The 18,666-nt window shown below is 38.2% G+C and overlaps 1 protein-coding gene across 15 annotated transcripts in view; it reads right to left on the reverse strand.

The window, feature by feature from the left end:
• The window catches only part of CHRM3 (cholinergic receptor muscarinic 3), a 534,793-nt gene that overhangs the window by 185,591 nt on the left and 330,536 nt on the right, over window positions 1-18,666 (reverse strand). The window lies entirely within an intron of this gene.

Genomic DNA, 18,666 nt, shown 5'->3' on the forward strand with positions numbered 1-18,666 from the left:
ATCAGACATATTTCCTCTGTACCAACCACTGCAATTGAAAGACATTTGCTTGGATCCCTCCCTTCCCCTCCCCTGCCCCCCACAGTCAGCCTATACCTAATAGCCTGGTGATGACGTGGCTACGTTTGCTTCTGAACTATAAGCTCATTTAGAGTAGCGTGTCTTATTCCCCTTGTTTGTCACTGTAATCACAGTGCTAATAAGCACAGGGTCTGGCATAAATAAACACTGAAAACCAACAGTAAATTAGTAAATGAATGAACTCAGCAAAGTCTCCACCAACGATTCAAGACACTTACAATTCAAGCAGGAATGAGCTCGGTCACACATGACTTTCGATGTTCAAAAGGTCAACAGAGGAAATTGTCTACTTCTATTGAGTTACATGTTTTACTCTGTTGAAAAATGTCTTTAAAAAAAAAAAAATCTCTTGGGAAATATCCACTGTCGTCTTTGTAACAAGTGCAGTCATTTGCTAAATGACATCTTCCCAATCTGCAGGTTACCTATACAACCCAGGAGTCAGCTGGGGTCTCCCTGAAGCTCAGACTTCTACAATCATCCATTCATTCAACAAAATATGAGGACGCACTGTCTCTATCATTTATATCTACACCTATATCTGTATCTATATCTACGTCTATACCTATATCATCTATGTCTATAGATATAGATATAGGCATCCTTCCAGATCCTGGGGCTGCTCCTTGGTGAACAAGACAGATATAACTCTTGCCTTCAAGAAACTATAAAGAAACTTCTATGTTTTTCACCCGAAGTCATTCTAAGTGCTGATATGCTTGGGAGAAGTTCATATGCTCACTCTAGATTTCAGAAAGAATATAAATGATTCTTATCTTACACACAGTAGTTTATGTCTTTGCAGTCTTGCCCTCTACCTTAGGTAGCTTATCAAAGTATTTCTTCCAAACAAATACTGTGCTGCCTAAAAGAAGAATGAATTTAAAAAACATTACCTATCTCCTTCTACATAAATATCAATAAAAATGATGTCTATCTTAAGCTTCACATTCTCTTTACCGAGATATGAAGAGGCTAACCCTGACCCTAATCCCTTTTTTTCCTCTGATTTATGATGTGAATCCCACAACAGGTGAAGCCTAGTGAAAATACACTTAAAAATATAACTATCCCATCAAATAGACAATCACAGAAATCTCACGATTTTCCAGTTCAGAAAAGCAACTTAGAAAAACTAGCATAATTAAACTATTTTGTTTTTAAAAATGTCTGAATGGATACATTTGGCAATTGTTCATCATAACTTCACACTTAATGTTATTCACCTTTGAAAAATGGAAAAAAAAATCCACATAGTACTTACCCTATATTTTTGTTGGTGATTTTCCAATTAGGAAAGATAACCAAGGTGGTATTTTGCTAAAAGTCAGTATTCTCTAATTCTGTAATACCGAGAACTGGAAACGATCTGGTTAACAGTTTATTCCCACTCACTCATTTAATACAAGGAAAACCACAAAACTATAAACTCTAGACAGGCTGGCTTATTATCTCTAAAGTAGGCAATTTCCTTAAGACCCATGTGTGCTCTGCCAATCTTCCGAAAAATTCAATCTTCCGTAGAAGACTAACAGCTCACGAAAATTCACCTTCCTCTTCTTCCATAGAAGCGTATGGCTGCCCAGCTACGTATGTTCCTTTACCATCCTGCCTCCTTCCAGTTGTGAAAAGCTTTGTGACTATTTTTTTTCTCCCAGTGCAATCTGAGTGGACCTGACAGATGCAATTTCCATGGCTGACCCTAAATCTCCCACATTTGCTTTTCCATGTTCTTTTGTCCTTTCTGTGCTGAAAAGATGCTAACCAGAGAGACCTTGAAAATGATCATATAAAATAGAACTCGCTGACTAGGAATACCTGTTGAGGAGGGTTAAGTGAACGATACATAAACTTCTGCATTCCTTGAGCCCCTGGACTATAAGGAATCTTTTGATAGAGCAGTGTAGCATTCCCTAACTAATACATAGTCCTGATGGGCTCTTCAGCAAATTAATTGTTTTGTGTCTTCTTGCATACCTTTAAAATAATAATGTGTTAAAATTATTATAGCTCCTATTTTTGCAATGCTTAGTCTGTGTTTCACCCAATGTTAAATACTTTACATGGAGATTATTTATTCACCACAAACTCTCTCAGGTAGATTCTACTGTTGTCCCCATTTTGTAGATGGGAATATTGAGGCTCCTTGAATAACTTGGTGGTTCTGAGATGAGAATCACAGTGTGTCTGACTGAGTGCCTATGCTCTTTCTTCTGACCTGACGATTCTTTGCTTCTCTGGAATTACGCTAGCTAGTTATGCACATGAACTGTGACCCACAAGTTCATTTCCAAAAGAAATGTTGTTATGAGTAAAAACATTTTAATAAAAATCTTTATAAGAATCCCAACAACATGAACTTTATTTAGACGTCCAATGTCTACTTGTTCTTATCTTAACAGCACAAGTCAGTTTAAGGTGACTGATGTAAAATGCAGATTTACATCGCGGAAATTGACCGGGAGGTTGGCACCTTCAGCACAGAAACCTTGCGTTTGTTTTCCCTTAGAGCAGCGGTCCCCAACCTTCTTGGCACCAGGGACCGGTTTCGTGGAAGACAATTCTTCCATGGACGACGGGTGGGGATGGTTCGAGCACTAATGCAAGCGATGGTTCAGGCAGTAATGCGAGCGATGGAGAGTGGCAGATGAAGCTTTGCTCACTCGCCCATGGCTCACCTCCTGTTGTGCAGCCTGGTACCGGTCCGAGGCCTGGGGGTTGGGGACCCCTGCCTTAGAGCAACATGAAAGATGCAAATAGGAGGTAGCAACAATTATTCATTGAATATCCCTTCAAGGGATAATTATTTTACACATTTTGATGTTAGCAAGAAATCCCAAAGGGGTTCCTTCATCCTTTGTTAAGGATAAGATGAAAGAATCCATCAGGAGAAATTCGGTAAGAAGAAGATTTTTGGGTGATGGCAAAACAAAAATCTTTGAATGAGAAGTCCTCACATGGAAAATGGAATTTGAAGAGTTGACTGAATGATGGCAGCAACACAAGTTATCAAAGAAAGAAATTCCTGGATAAATGGCAAAAGTGCATTTGACTACGATAAATACATGTCATTGGAGACTTCCTAGAGTATTCATTCAGCATAGGTATGATTTTTACAATTTCACTATTATAGCCTTTCATGTACTTTCTTCCCAGTGACTTTATATCTATTCATCTGATATTCTTCCATTTATATCCTGCACATGTTTACTAAATCCTGTGCCAGCCAAACGAGTAGGTTGCAAACTCTAATGCTGAGTTACAGGTGCAAAGACGCAGGTAAGTACAGGTCAGAACAGTTACGAAAACGAGTGCTCCAGAAAAGAGCAGTAAGAGGAGGTGATATGAATGGAGGAGTGGTAAGAATGGGTGATATTTAAGATAAAACTTGATGTAATAGGGTCATTATTATCCTGACTAACAAGAATTCAATCTATGAATAACTATTTCTTCAATGGCAGTCATGGAGTATCCTAACCCTTAACTGAGACTCAGAGTGATAGTGTTATGCTATTTTGTATCATTCACACAGATCATTATAACTCAAGTATCCTTTTACCATTTGGGTAAGTTCTTTCTAAATGGACTATTTTATAATCTGAGGTCAGAATGTCCTACCTAAATTTTAATTTGCTTACAAAAGAAATTTTGATTTAACCAAATGCAACCACTCTGCCACTCTGGTTAGTGATTTAACTGTCCTTGTTAAAATGGGCTTCCAGCACCCTGAAACTCAGCTCACACAATACGCAAAGACACCCTCGAAACTTCGTGCCCAGCTCTCGGAGTCTGGAGGGATAACGAGAAGACATCTGCTTTCCTGCTTTAGGGTTGATCTGACCTATGCAGCCATGTACAGTGGTCTGATCAAAACTAGCCTCCAAAGAGGAAAAAAAGATCCTATTTAAATTCACTACTGCAAAGTTGTCAAGGGTCAAAAGGTAAAGTTCGCCACTGGTAATGATTCCTTTCTCTACCACATAGTGCCTACCCCAAATTTTACTAAAGAGAAAGCAAACATCGAGGGGTGAAAAATAAATGTATCCTTGGCCTTCTGAACTAGTGAGAAACACAGCCTGTGGCCTTGGTAACTGTATTGCTCATTGCTTAGGTTCTCCTTACCTGCACCTTAATGAGGCACCTTAATGAGCCATCATTACTGTGTATTTCAATACTGATGCTCATTTCAGCACCTGTTTTCTCAGAGTTAAACATCCATCACAGAGCCACCAGTGCAGCCTTGGTATTCCACGCAAATAATTTTCCCTCAAGAAAGCCATCCACTCAACATGAAGGTCAAGTTATCTCAGTCCTGCATACATCTAGAGAAGGGCTAACATAAAATAGAAGGCACACCGGAATTTGCATACACCTTTGTTTTCTGCGAACTGTTCCTTGTTTATGAAGTTGGTGTTTAACGGCTAATTATATTTATCAAATGAACTCAATTCATTCATTTTGGACTAATCACATATTCCCTGGCTGTTCCTTCTTTCCTTCCTAACACTGAGGTAACAATGAAGCAAGATATATGCAAACTGATTCTAGTTAATAACTTCATAGTTGAAATTTTTCTGACCTCGAAATCAACTTCTGCACAGAATCTACTACTTAGCTGTCCAGACATTTAATTAACTGAAAAACATATATTTTAAAATTTTATGGAATTAAAAAGCGTCAAGGACAGGTGGGTATTATGATTTATCCTTTAAGAGTATGGCTGAGCAAAAGCACACTATACAATGGGAGACTGATCAGGCTGAGAATCAGAAAGAAGTGCCAATAAAACTCTGTCCTCATAGCAAGAGAGCATTGATGTTTGGAAAACCAAAATAAGACAAAAATGAGAAATGTGACTCTCCAAATGAGAATTAATGATAAAAGTAGTTAATATCCAATACATTTTAGATTAGTGCAGAAAATGGGTCAGTGTGTGTACACCTTCTTCTGGGGTGGTGGTTTAAGATACCCCACAGTTGATGATTCAGTACAATTTTATGAAACAGTGAGATCTATAGGTGTCTATTCAAATTAGAATAAGATCATTTCCTCATTCTTATCTTGATAGCGTTCCTTTATACATCAATATTTCTCATGGATTAAAACATTATTCTAGGGGCTTCCCTGGTGGTGCAGTGGTTGAGAGTCTGCCTGCCGATGCAGGGGACACGGGTTCGAGCCCTAGTCTGGGAGGATCCCACATGCCGCGGAGCAACTAGGCCCGTGAGCCACAACTGCTGAGCCTGCGCGTCTGGAGCCTGTGCTCCGCAAAAAGAGGCCGCGATAGTGAGAGGCCCGCGCACCGCGATGAGGGGTGGCCCCCACTCGCCGCAACTGGAAGGGGCCCTTGCGCAGAAGCGAAGACCCAACACAGCTAAAAATAATAAATAAATAATAAATAAATTTATTAAAAAAAACATTATTCTACTTGTAAAGTTGATTTAATCAATATATTTAAAACACTGAGCAAACCACACTTTCTCAAAGCAATCACTCTGTGCCTTGTGTTTTCTCATATTCTCTCCATATTTGACAAAGGGTGGGGATTTGATAAGAAAAGTGGAGCAAGACCGGTTTCAATGGAGGAAAAATATGAGCATCACCACTTCTTTCTACAGAAGTTTCTCAGTCTGAGTTTCCTAATCAGAATCCTCTGTGGAACTGATAAAACATGCAAATGTCCTCACATTCTGATGGGAAGAACTCTGCATCTTTAAACTGCTCTGTGGGCGATTCTGATGTACATCTTTCACTGAACATACCACAGACTTATACTGGATGTCTGCTTCCAAAAGGCAGGGATTTTTGTTTATTTTGTTTACTGTTCTCTATTTAGCTTCCAGAACAATGCCTAGTAGGGAGGGAGTAGGTGCTCAATAAATATTTACACTATGAATGATATTTACTGAGTCCCTTGATGAGAAAACGATAGTAGAAATCAGTCCATTCAAATGCAGGAAAATTCAAATAATTTATCTTTTTTTTACATGATACAAGAACAAATTTAGATTTTTCTCTTAATTTCATCAATTATTCACCCAGATTAGCCAAATATCTTCTTAATGGAATGACATACTTAAAGTAATAAATGCTCATCTTTAATAAGACTATTAAGTCCTGGAAGGAAAAAAAAAACCCTCCCAATTTAATTTTTTTCAACCCTTCATACTTATACCTGTGTGAACTAAGAATGCCACTTGCCATATCAATAAACAAAGGATGTTGCAGCCATCAAGCCACCACATTACAGCTGCCCCGACGGTGAGCCCTGAGGGAACTCAGGATGGAAACAGAACGCCCACTGCTGCAGCTCCCCCCATCACAACAGTGCACCCTGGGGAGACTCAGGATGAGAAAACACAGCATACTGGCCACAGGTAGCTGAGGTGCATATCAAAGGAATGATTTCAATGAGCCCCGACTTTGCATCTTCCCATATACAGAAAAACGCTAATTTCGTTAACTTGAGAGGTCTGGTTTTCTTTAATTAACAGTAACCTTTGATGTTCCGACTACCTGGTCTTTGTTGCAAAAACTATATATCCTGGTTCCCCATCTTGCCTCTTTGGAGAAGTCCCCTCAGAGTGATCTGAGAGTCTTGTCTCCCAGGCTTGAAGTCCTCAGAAAGTTGGCCGAATAAAACATTACTCTCAACCTCTGGGGTGTGCATTTTTTCAGTCAACACTTGCATCATGACCAGGGATGCAGAAAGAAATACTTAGAAAGAAAGAGACTTGATATTTATTGAGATGGATGAATCTTCAACAGCACTCAGACCCTTCTATGAGAAACAATATTCATAGGACCTTTCCGCTACCTGTCTGTGGATATTTTGCTTTAGACATCAAGAATGTTTTCTCTTAACAAGGTAAGCAGAAGTGAAATGGAAGTAACAATCACTTCAGATAAGAGCTGTTATCCTTAGCCAACTTATTTAAATCTCTGAGCCTCAATTTTGTCACTTGTAAAATTACACCTATACCACAGTGTTTTAAAAATTAAATGAAAATTCATGTGAAAGTTGCCTGGCACAGAAAAGACATGCAAGAAATGTGGCTTTGCTCTAATCTCCATCAACAGGAAGAACAGGCTCCCGTCTGATTAAGGGGAATTCCTTTAAGCAAGCTCTAAGGGATGCATATTTCTGGCTCCTATACCTTGTGTTTGGGCTAAATGCTCCATTGTTTTTCCAAAATGAAATACTACAATTTGACCAGTATTACATGGCTGATGGTATTCTGGGATAGAAAACATGAGGGCATTTCTGAATTGCCATCTTTCTTTTTTTCTCATATCCCATTGAAATGGGATTTAATTACAAGTGAGTTGGATAGGTTTCTTTAGGAACCAAGTAAAATGGTGAGCTAACTGTGACACCAGAGGCTTCAGCCCTGTGGACAGAGATGTGAATATTTACAGTGTATTCACATTTCAAAATAGATTATAATTTTAGATCTTTCAAGATAAGAAAGGCCTTTAGGAAAAAGAAGTCAATCATAGCATATTATTCTCTAACAAAAATTATAATAAAGAGTAACATCCCTTTGCTGTACACCTGAAACAAACACAATATTGTAAATCAACTATACTCCAATATAAAATAAAAATTAAATAAAAAACTGTAAGGCACTCAGGTAGATGTCTTCTTGATGGGCGCTATATAAACTGTGAAATAAATATATTTAGAGATTTTAACTGGAAGGCAAAACAAACTAAAATGAAATGAAAAACAATGATGCTGTAGCTGTTACAAACAGGGGTCCTTTTAACTTGGGTTTGGAACCTGCTTCCTGAAGTCTGTAATTTCTTCTTAAATTACAGACTATAAGGTAAAAAATATAAACTGGACTGATGTAGAAAAAGAAAAAAAAGAGTAACATCAAACACAGATCACTATTTGTCCTTTTAGAGATATTTTTCAACATGAAAGAGGTACATATAAATCTTTCCATAGCACTTAACCTGTACATCGTGTGACCATCACTTTCAACATTGTTGACAGTTATTATGTACATGAATTAAATCTTTCTCGTCTCCAATTTAACCTTTACTGGTCTGCTAGTTATTTTCCTAAAGGATGCATCTGATCGTGTCACATTCCTGCTTAAAAGCCTTCAATGGCTCCCATCTGGTTGCAGAACAAATACTAAATTTCTTAGTGTGTCATATAAAGATGTTAGCAATCTGGCTCTCCAATCTATTTCTCTAACCTTATTACCAGCCCCTCTCCTACACCCTTTCTTCTCCCTCAGTGTTGTGTCCTGCAAGCGGCCACATCTGACGTTGCTTCCCACACTCCAAACCTCCCCACATCCGGTGTCCTTGCATAAAGCCGATCCCTTCACCTGCCATGTCCTCTTCCCCAATTTCTGCTCCTTGATCTCAGGCAACTTCCTCAGGATCCTGCCCTGATAGCATCTCTCCCTGGACAAGTCACCACAAGTTTGTTATTCTCTTCCCAATCTGAGTTGCCACAGATTGAAACACTCTATGAACCGATGACTTCCACAGGTAGGTACCAGCCCTGATGTCCTCCTGGCAGTCTGGATTCTTACATCTTTCTATTTATGTGTCTCTTCTACATCTCCCCATGGATGTTTCATAAGCATATGAAAATTAAAATATCTAAAACAAACCCTCCCCTGCCAACCTGCCCTTCTTCCCAGTCTCAGTATATCTCCCCTTGCTGGATGCCCTCCAGCCATGCTGGCCTCCTTGTTCTTTCCTGAACAAGCCATTCACACTCCTGCCTCAGGACATCTGCAATTTTCTTTCCTTCTGCCCAGAACATCCTTCTTCCCTAGCTACCTGGCGCCTCCCTCAAGTCCTCCAGGCCTTTACTCATCTGCTCTGTGAGGCTTTCCTTGAACTCCATCTAAAACTGATTCGATGACTCCCCCATTACCACCCCTGCCCCACACACCTTCCCTTTTCCTATTTTCCCTATAGTTTTTATCACTTACTTATATGCCATATATTTTATTACAGGCATGATGGGCGAGCTCGGCACCAAATTTCAATTCAGTGAGGCTGACAGAGGAAGCTTGTTAGAAGGTGTGATGCCTGCCCTTATTTGTAGAGGTGAGTAGCAGGCAGGCATACCAGCTTCCAATCTCCGCTGTGTAACCCTCAGCAAATTTCATAATCTTTAAGATCCTCAAGATCCATCTTCCATAAACTAGGCTTAAAGGGGATAATTGTTTAAAACTGCAATAGACACTCAAGAAACCTTAGTGCAATGGCAGCTGTTATTATTGTTTGCATCATTAGCTAATTTTATAGTAGCATGTGATTAGGGGAATCCCTCCTTAAATAACTCAAGCCTACAATCCTCTAAGAAAGAAACTTGTTGCTAATGTAAAAAAAAAAAAAATTCTCTTTCCTTTGAAAATCAATTTCAATTTTTGTGCCAGTGCTATACTGTTTTGATGACTACAGCTTTGTAGTATAGTCTGAAGTCAGGGAGCCTGATTCCTCCAGAGTACTCCCTTCACCTCTACTTATTATTTACCTATTTATTATTAATATGAATCATGATTTCTGATTTTTTGGAATTACTTATAATTCATTAGTGTACTTAATTATTTTGTGTTCAAGTTGTTTTTGATTTGACCATTGGAAAACCTTCAAGCTATCTCCCTAGTCTTTGTAACATACTCCATTATTTATTTATTTTGAGCACTTCCTTACTTGTGGCCTAACAAGATGTTCTAGGCTCATGTTGTGTATTTCCTGTGCCAGCTCTGGACTCAGCCATTTCTCCAAGGATTCCTTTTAGTGAAAAATGGTATTAAAGACCAAGATCTAGGTACTAGGTATACCAAGAGGGCTATTTTGTTTCAATTTAAGTATAGTTGATATACAATATTGTGTTAGGTTCTATGTACAGCAAAGTGATTCGGATATATATATATGTACTTTTTCATATTCTTTTCCATTATGGTTTATTACAGGATAGAGGGCTATTTTTAATAGACTCATAAGATGGAAGATATCCTGAGAGTTTACTTAATTGAGCTGTTATATCATTAAATCATTTCAACTCAATCATTCTGAGTGTTTGGAAAAGACATAAAGCTTAGATTTAGAAATACTGAAACAAATAAATGTGTAGCTAATTTAGAAAAAAAAGAAAACCAATTTCAATTTTTAGTTCAAATTATAAATAAAGTAGGTAGTAAAATGAAGGTATCCTCATTTCCTAAACAATTGTTAGCTTCTACTTAAATAGAAGTCAATTCTTTTTCTGACTGGTTTTACTTTAGGTTCCAAGGCATGGCTTCATTAAATATGACTAGATGTTAAACATATCCTGAAACTGTTTCCTCTTACAATAAATTATAGAAATTGGTAGCTTTTTAAAACATCTATATTCAGTTGAGGTTTAGGTAGAGCTAGATGGTGGTAAGTACAAATAAAATGGAAAACAGCAATACAGCTTTTTGGTTTTCTTTCAACTATCACAGGGCCATAGTTTCTGAACGAACTTTGTTAGAGGTTTAAAAATGACACCAGACACTTGTTTAATTAATATTCAGTCTTGCAACATGAAAATCTTATTTCTCTTATTTGCATATCTACTACTAATTAAATGAATTTGATAAAAATTAAGACGATGATAGATTAAACATGGTCACAAATTATTTCCTGCTCTTCCCATTGTGGGAGTGTATCTCCTCTCTTCCCTTGAATCTAGGCTGGCCTTGTGGCTTGCTTTGACCAAGAGGATGTGAAGGTCCTAACATGTGTAACTGCCGAGTCTGTTGCTTCTGCTCTTCCCCTCTTGGACTGGCTAGACTGTCATAAGAAACCAGGCTATCCTGCCAGATCAGCCAAGTGAAGGAGGGCTGAATCACCTGCAGACAGCCCCACCAGCTGCCACCCAGGCTAGTGAGACAATGTGGGGCCATGCAGCCTCTGCTGAACCTCCAGATTCATGAGTGACCCCAGGTGGGACCAGTCCAAAGTACAGAAATGTCATCAATAGATGGTTATTGCTCTAAGTCACTAAAATTTGGGGTGGTTGTACAGCAGCTGATAACTGAGACAGCAGTTCTTAAAATAACTTAAATCACAAAAATATTTCCTAAAATAAGTCATTTTAATATAAAATTTCTCTTGTATCAAGTTTAGCCAAAGCCACATAAACAGAGAAGGACCAAAATATGTATGCATGCTGCAGTGATAAGGCGAAAATTGCAACATTCTGTTCAGGCAAATACACATGGCAATTGTTTTCACTTATCTTTTTTTTTTCCCCAGAAAAAAGTTGGATTCATCATATCTTGGAAGAAATTTAAAAGTTGAGAGACATTTCTCCAAAAGTGTATTATGAAACCAACTTCTACATTAGTTCTCGACTAACTGAAATCATGAAGTACCTTTTAGGTGCCTCATGTTGTACTTTGTGACTCATGAGACACAGAATTCATACATACTTTTACACACTACATAATTAGGAGGCAAAAATGTTGAATTATTTAAGGGATAAATAATGTTAACTGCTAGGGCCTATAGGTCAAACTTGAAATGGAACAGATCTTCGAACGAATGAGAGAGGCCTGGGATTTGGAGGAGTGTGAGAAGGCTTTGGACAGGGCAAAGATGGCTGGAGAAGATGGTGACAAGGTGAAGGGCTTAAGAGATGAGTAGAAGCCACAACTGCCATGATATGTGGGGCGGACTCCACCCCATACAGAGGCTGTTAGATGGGTAGGCGGAGAGGAGGCTGATGGGCAAAAGGAAATTAGATTTATTGTTTAGAAAGAAGTCTTACTTTCTTCTCCTAATCTGCCACGACTCTATCTTTGTAGAGCGAAACATAGCTTTGACTATGTTTACATACGAATTATAAGATTGTGTGTGTGTGTGTGAATGTAAGTATATGTGAGTGGGTGTGGGGACATATTCAATTGCAAACATCTAAAGAAGGCTTTAACTGATTGAATTCAGCCAATATTCCATTGGTTTCAGTGATGGAATTCTTTTATTGGTTCAAGCCCAGATGTTTTACTAAAAGGATATGAGATGGCTTACAGAACACACACAAAGAGGTGAGAAGAAAATATATGAATACATCAAGAAAAAATAAGAACAGGGAGTGATAATAAGATTAGGCTGGGGGAATCATTTTTAAAAACAATAACGATTTATTTAACTAAATTTAACCTTCACCCTCACCTCAGTGCATGTTTGTAAAAACATCCTCAATGTCAACTTCCTTGGAAGCCAGCGGCACCTCAGAATGAGCAGAACTCATGTTTCCTGCTTGAGCAGCTCTGATGGAGCCTAGAACGTCTTGTCAAAATTCCAAACTTCCAGCTTTGAAAATTGGTAAACAATAGTAAGGAAAAAAGAAATATTTTTTTCCCTCAAATCCTAGGCAAAGCACTTCATGGTATTATTTTCAAGAGATTTCCAGTTGTTGTTTTAAAGGAGAAGAGTTTTCTTAACTTCAGTTTCAACCTCTAAAGTTCCTGGCCTAGAGAACATCCTTTTCCCTGACAGGAAGAAGACGGTTGTATGATGGAAAGTGACCTTGCAAGAGGCACCCGTATTCCTCCCAGCAGGCTGACCCTGCTCTACTACTGAATCATTGTGCTCTGCCCTTTGTGGACTATTTCCCTTCCTTTTTTTGCTCTTTTGACTCAGGAACTAGCACATTTACTCCATGAATGACCATGGAGTGAAGTCCCACACAAAAAGACATCTCCCTGGACAGCTCTCCCATGTAAAGCAGCTCACACTCTCCCATTAAGTATCAGGACAAAAAGCAAAGCCAACTGGCCTCCAGATGCCAAGCACCCACCAGCTAGCAGTGCGTAAGACAAATCGATCTCTTTAAAAATATTAGATTCCTGAATCATTATTGTAATCATCATATAGAATATTTCTATCATCCCAGAAAGTTCCCTTTTGCCCATCTGTAGTTAATTCCTTTCTTTTATCTTAACCCTTGGCAATCACCAACCTGTTTTCCATCATTTCGGTTTTGCTTTTTCTAGAATTTCATATAAATGGAATTATTTATTCTGTACTCTCTGGTGTCTGCCATCTTTCACTTGGCATGGTGCTTTGGGGATTCATCCATGTTGCTGCATGGATCAATAGTTTGTTCCTTTTTGTGGCTGAGTAGTATTCCTTTTTGGGATACGGCACAATTTGTTTATCTATTCACCAGTTGATGGACATTCCTTCCCTCAATCCAGGTTTTGGATGTAATAAATAAAAGTGCTATGGAAATTCATGTAAAAAATAAAAATAAAAATATTAGCTTACTGAAAAAAAAGACATTAAGTTTTTTGACATCACTTCCACTATTTTTCCCTGAGATGACTGGAACACACTCCCTTTTTTTACATCATAGTATTTAAAACAAGCCAAAAAAAGTATCTATACCTATATCTGTACCTATACCTAGATCTCCTCTGGCACGTGACTGTGGCTATCAGGGTATACAATATGCAACTGAGCTCTTCAGAATCACCCAGTGCCCCGGCATTATCCCCGAGTTGGCTAGTTCCCAGACTGGGTAGGGAAGCCCAGCATTCACCACCTTCATTCAATGTGAATCCTATAATATCTTCTGCACAAAGGAAATATCTTGCCTAAAAGTGAATGTGATTCAGCTCACCTGACAAGTTTTAAGAGCTACGTGATTATTATGTGGGAAGGTGGCCACAGTTGGCTTGACTGGTACTGTTCCGGAAAAGAAAAGCTTTTGGATTTTTTTTCTCAGATAAGAAGGGCAATACAAGTACAAGTCTTGAACTCCTATTAACAGTCCCTGCAAGCGCAGCAGCAAAGCCCAGTGCATGCCTGTTTCCAAGTGCTTCTGAAATGACAGGGGGCTTTCAAACAGCACTGGGCACTGCATTTTTTCAATGCCGATGCAAGCTGGTGCCGCTGTGCTCTGTCAAATACATAATATTGAAAAGCCCAACTGGACACCTATTTGCTACAATGTTCTTGGCTGTTCTCCCCCCATCATGTCCCAAGATAGAACCTGCTCAGAGCAGCAAGTCAATTCTTAGGTTCTTCCAGTAGTGAACATTAACAAAACTACTGAAATCCACGGAAACAGGTAGGGATAGTGAGAGGGGAATGCGGCAGTGGGCGTATAAAATCCCTCAGGAGCAACCTCAGGAAAGACATGACACGTTCCCCACTTCAGTAGTGACTGAGACGAGGCTTCTACCCGAAAAACAAGTCTTACATGAAACCTACCCTTTCCGGGGCCCTACGTGGATGGTCATTTTCAATCCTTTCCTAATAATACACAGCTTTCTGAAAAATATCTGTTTTGTACACAGTGCCTTTCCAAGTGCACTGAGGACACTCTACAAACCTCCTGAGAGCAGAAAGACTGCCCAAGTGGTTAATTTTCAGTCTCTGTTCCCAGGGCACAAGAACTGGGAAAAGAAAGTTTAGGCTAGGCTTTGGTTTTCTCTCTCTCATTTTATTCCTCATGTCCAAACATCTATTTAACAGGTTTCTAATACCAAACTGACCACATCCAGCCAGCCATCCAAGAGCAGCGGCGAAAGACTGAAAACTTTCCCTGTGGAGGAACTTTTTTTTTTTTTTTTGGTCACACTAATATTAGTGTATTTCTCCCATTTATACACAATCCTCGGCTCTGCCGGAGCCTGACCCTGATCCACAGAGGTGGACCCTACAACTATAGATGGCATCAGAGTGAGAAATGAAAAGCACAAGGTTATCAGGGATGAGGATAGGGCTGAGAGAAGGGACCAAAAGCTGATTTCCAAAATGCAGGTGTAGAGTACGATTAAAGAAAAAGTCCAGTCACATTGATGCTTTCCTGCAAAACTGTCATGGAATGAAACTCGCAACCCTCACCCCAATTCATTATTGAAAGCGGTTCTCTTAATTCCTGCTGGCAATTAAAGAAATAGGCAAACTAAAGAAGCTCCATCCATGAGTAATTACTATTATTTTTAATTGACCGTGAGAAATAAATACAGTTTTCACATGTGTTCTTATCAGTTTACTTCCATTTGTGGACTCTCAAAGGTGTGATCTCAAAGATACCTGGACAGGCATTTTTGTAATCCATCACGATTCTCTCCTAGGCAGGGTATTTTAGGAAGAATTTCTGAATTATCTATTACTTCAAACAAATCTGAGTGGCAGAGACAGAAGCATCGTGTTATGAACAGAGGCAGTTCAACTCTGGAAAATACTTCTCTGCTCTAGGTCAACCCACAGTGCCAGGTCTAAGCTGCAAAAAGTAGTGATAAAATAGGCAAGAAGAAAGTGGTTGTAACTCCAGGGCGAGGAGCAGAGGATATCTGAAAAAAGGAAGCAAGGTCAAAGCTGCCTGGCAGAGCTCCAGCTTTGAACTATGTGTTTGGGACTTTGGTAAATGGCATTTGAAACATTTAAACACCTGTACCTATGGTTAGTTGTGTTTTGTTTTTTCTTTAAATAAAGTTGTTACCCCAACAGTAACAGTATCACACTTTCCTTGAGGGATCTTGGATCTAGGGATTAGATTTAAGTTTTTAATTTTTTGTGGAAAATTCCTTTTTTCCAAAGAGATCATTACAAAGTGGCTATACCCATTACCTATGGTGATAGAGGACAAGAAAATAACAAAAGTTACTTTGTCATTTTATGAAAATGTGGCTAAAAATTCTGGTAAATAAAATAAATATGCCCTGGATGACTAATGATTGTAAATAGACTCATGTACATCATTCTCAATATATATACTTTAGAATGCTATATTGCAGTGTGATTTGTATGTGGGAAACATAGATATTAACTCAAATACATACTTAATTGCCCAGAAGTTAGTGTTTTGGGGGGAAAATCCTTGAAATAAACCCCAACAATAAACTATTTAAAAATATTTCTGCAGTAGCAGTAATTCCATACGAATATAAATGTGTTATATAAGTGTATTCACACATTTTTCAGCCAGACTAAACTTTCATGCAAAATTATATTAAAAGCAGAAAATCGGTTTCTGTGATTACTCAATGGAATATTTTAAGTAGATGCCAAGTTGCAGCCATTTTAGAAGGCAATTTCTTTACAAGTTACTTTATTACACTTTATTCTGTTTAAAGAAACAAAACATTAAGGACTCAATGTTGCCAATTCAATGCTGGGGATGTGAATTTTGTTGGCATCATCTGTTACGGAACTAACATAAGCAAGATCAGCAATTAATCTTGGAAACATTTCAAAAACAATAAACTGACATGGAGTTTCAAATCTATGATAGAAAGCAAAATTTGTAGCATTCTATATTAATCTTACAGTCATTAGGTTCAACTTATGGTACGATACCCTAAAATAAATCCTTTATTCCCACAGCAATAACTGTGGCACACCCATGTCCCTGCATATAATGCAGTTGAAGCTGGTGTCATTCGTCTTTAGGACAGTATTAAAGTGGAGATGGAGTTACACAATGATATATCAACAAGTTTTAAATTCTTCTTCCTCTCCTTCCCTTCCTCCTCCTCCTCTTCCTTCTCCTCTTTCTTCTTGGTATATTACTTGGTGACTGGTTATGTCTTTAACTGCATATTATTTTTTAGCAGATATTTTAACCTATTCATTCTCAAAGCAGCTGTATTGAGTAGAGATTAAAAGTGCAGGGTTCAGAGCAGAATGCAGAGTTCAAATCCTTGTTCTATAACCTGTTGCCTAGCCTGTTGGCTTCGGGGCAGCTTATTTCCTGGACCACCAGTTCCTCATATGACATACATACCTACAATAATAAAGAATACCCTCCTTATGGGACTTCCGTGAAGATTAAACGTCTTGATATATAAAAAGCACTAGAGCTACATATGGCACATGGAGACACAGCAGTTTCTGTTAGCTGCTGTCATTTAGTGGAGAACATCATAACATTATGTTGGTTTAGTTCTCCTTGTCCTCTAGGCTCAAATCTCAAGGGGAGAGGTAGTAGAGATGGGGATCAGGAGGTCATTAATTTATCTGTCCACAGTGTTTACAGAAGGACTTCTTATTGCTGAAGGGTGTGACCAGCAAAACTTATGGCATATCCATGCATCTCCAAGGAAATCCTCCTGTGTGGCCTCAGCAGCTAAATTATTTCAGCATAACTGCTTTTCTGATGTATTTTGTTCATGTAAATTATACCATAATGTTCACTTGTCAGCATTCATCTTAGGGGAGGCAGTTTTCTCTGGGTGGCACATCCCAAGGACAAAAAAAAAGCAGTAACTGAACAAAATTCAGTCCTCCAGAGGTAATGATCAATCAAATGAAGTACTATAGATGGTCAGAAAAAAGAAATGTGACAGCAACTTATGCCTCAAGCCCAAATGCCGTTTCATTTATTATTTATTATTTATTATTTTTAGTCACTGCTTTTAGTTTATTCAAAAGTAATGAATCCATGTCTGGGAAAAAATTTGACAGTGACTTGTTTTGATAAAAACACTCAAAACTCTTCCATGATTTTTAAATTGGTTTATCATTTTTAAAAAATAATAAAAGTAGGGAAAAATTGTCTTTCATTGAAAACTTGTCAGCTACATGAAACATGTTGTTGCAGCAGATAGTGCTGAATACGATTATTTGGCAGTATAGGAAACAGGCATGTGCAATGTGCTCTGAATACCCAATTTACGGATCAAGCAAATCAGCATCAACTATAATGTGGTGGTAGAAACTATTTGACTTTTGCTTTGAAAGAAGACCCATGTGGAGCCACCGGAGTTTGAGATCAGTCACAGTGATCTCAGCCAGGGTGACATCAGAGATGATAAACTCATGCTACATTGACTTCATAGTAAAGTTTTACGTTTCTGGGTCAGAGGACATATGTTAGTGTGTTTTCTCCCCTAAAAAATAGGTAAATTAAAAGTATAATGATACTTTTCCCATTCTGACATAACCACCATTTTGAAGCAAATACAAATGCACTGTATTTCAAATGACTATACCCTACAGAATAAAAAATATTTATTTTTATCTTAAATAATGGAAAATTTCCATACACAAGTGTAGAGACACTGTAATGAACTCCATTACCCAGCTTCAACAACTGCCAACATATGGCAATCTTATTTCATCTAAATCTCCACCTTCTTCTCTCTATCTTGGATTGTTTTGAAGCAAATCCCAGATTTGCTTATATAACCACTTATACATAACCACTATACAGGTATCACACCTAAACAGTTAACAAAGATTCCCTGATGTTCACTAATGACATTTCCCTGATTATATCATAAATGTTATTTTATGGTTGGTTTGTTCAAATCAGGATCCACACACTGCATTTGTTTGGCCTTAGTTCTCTTTTAATATATGGGTCCTCCTTTTTTCCCCCTTTGCTGAAGATCCTGATTTATTTATCATGTATAAATTTCTCATCACCTTTTTCTACTAATGGTTTTGACAGTGATTGGTGATCACTGCTCAAATTCATTATTTCATTTACAGGTTAAAAAGTAGTGACTCTAAGTTTGCCATTCTTCATAAGTTAACTGGAGTCCTAAAAAGACAACATTTCTCTCATCAATTACGTGGTACAGCCCAAGATACAGTTTGCAAAGGAAAGGCAGAAAAAAT

Source organism: Balaenoptera borealis (assembly GCF_965194805.1).
Source record: "Balaenoptera borealis genome assembly, chromosome: 10".
NCBI lineage: Eukaryota > Metazoa > Chordata > Mammalia > Artiodactyla > Balaenopteridae > Balaenoptera > Balaenoptera borealis.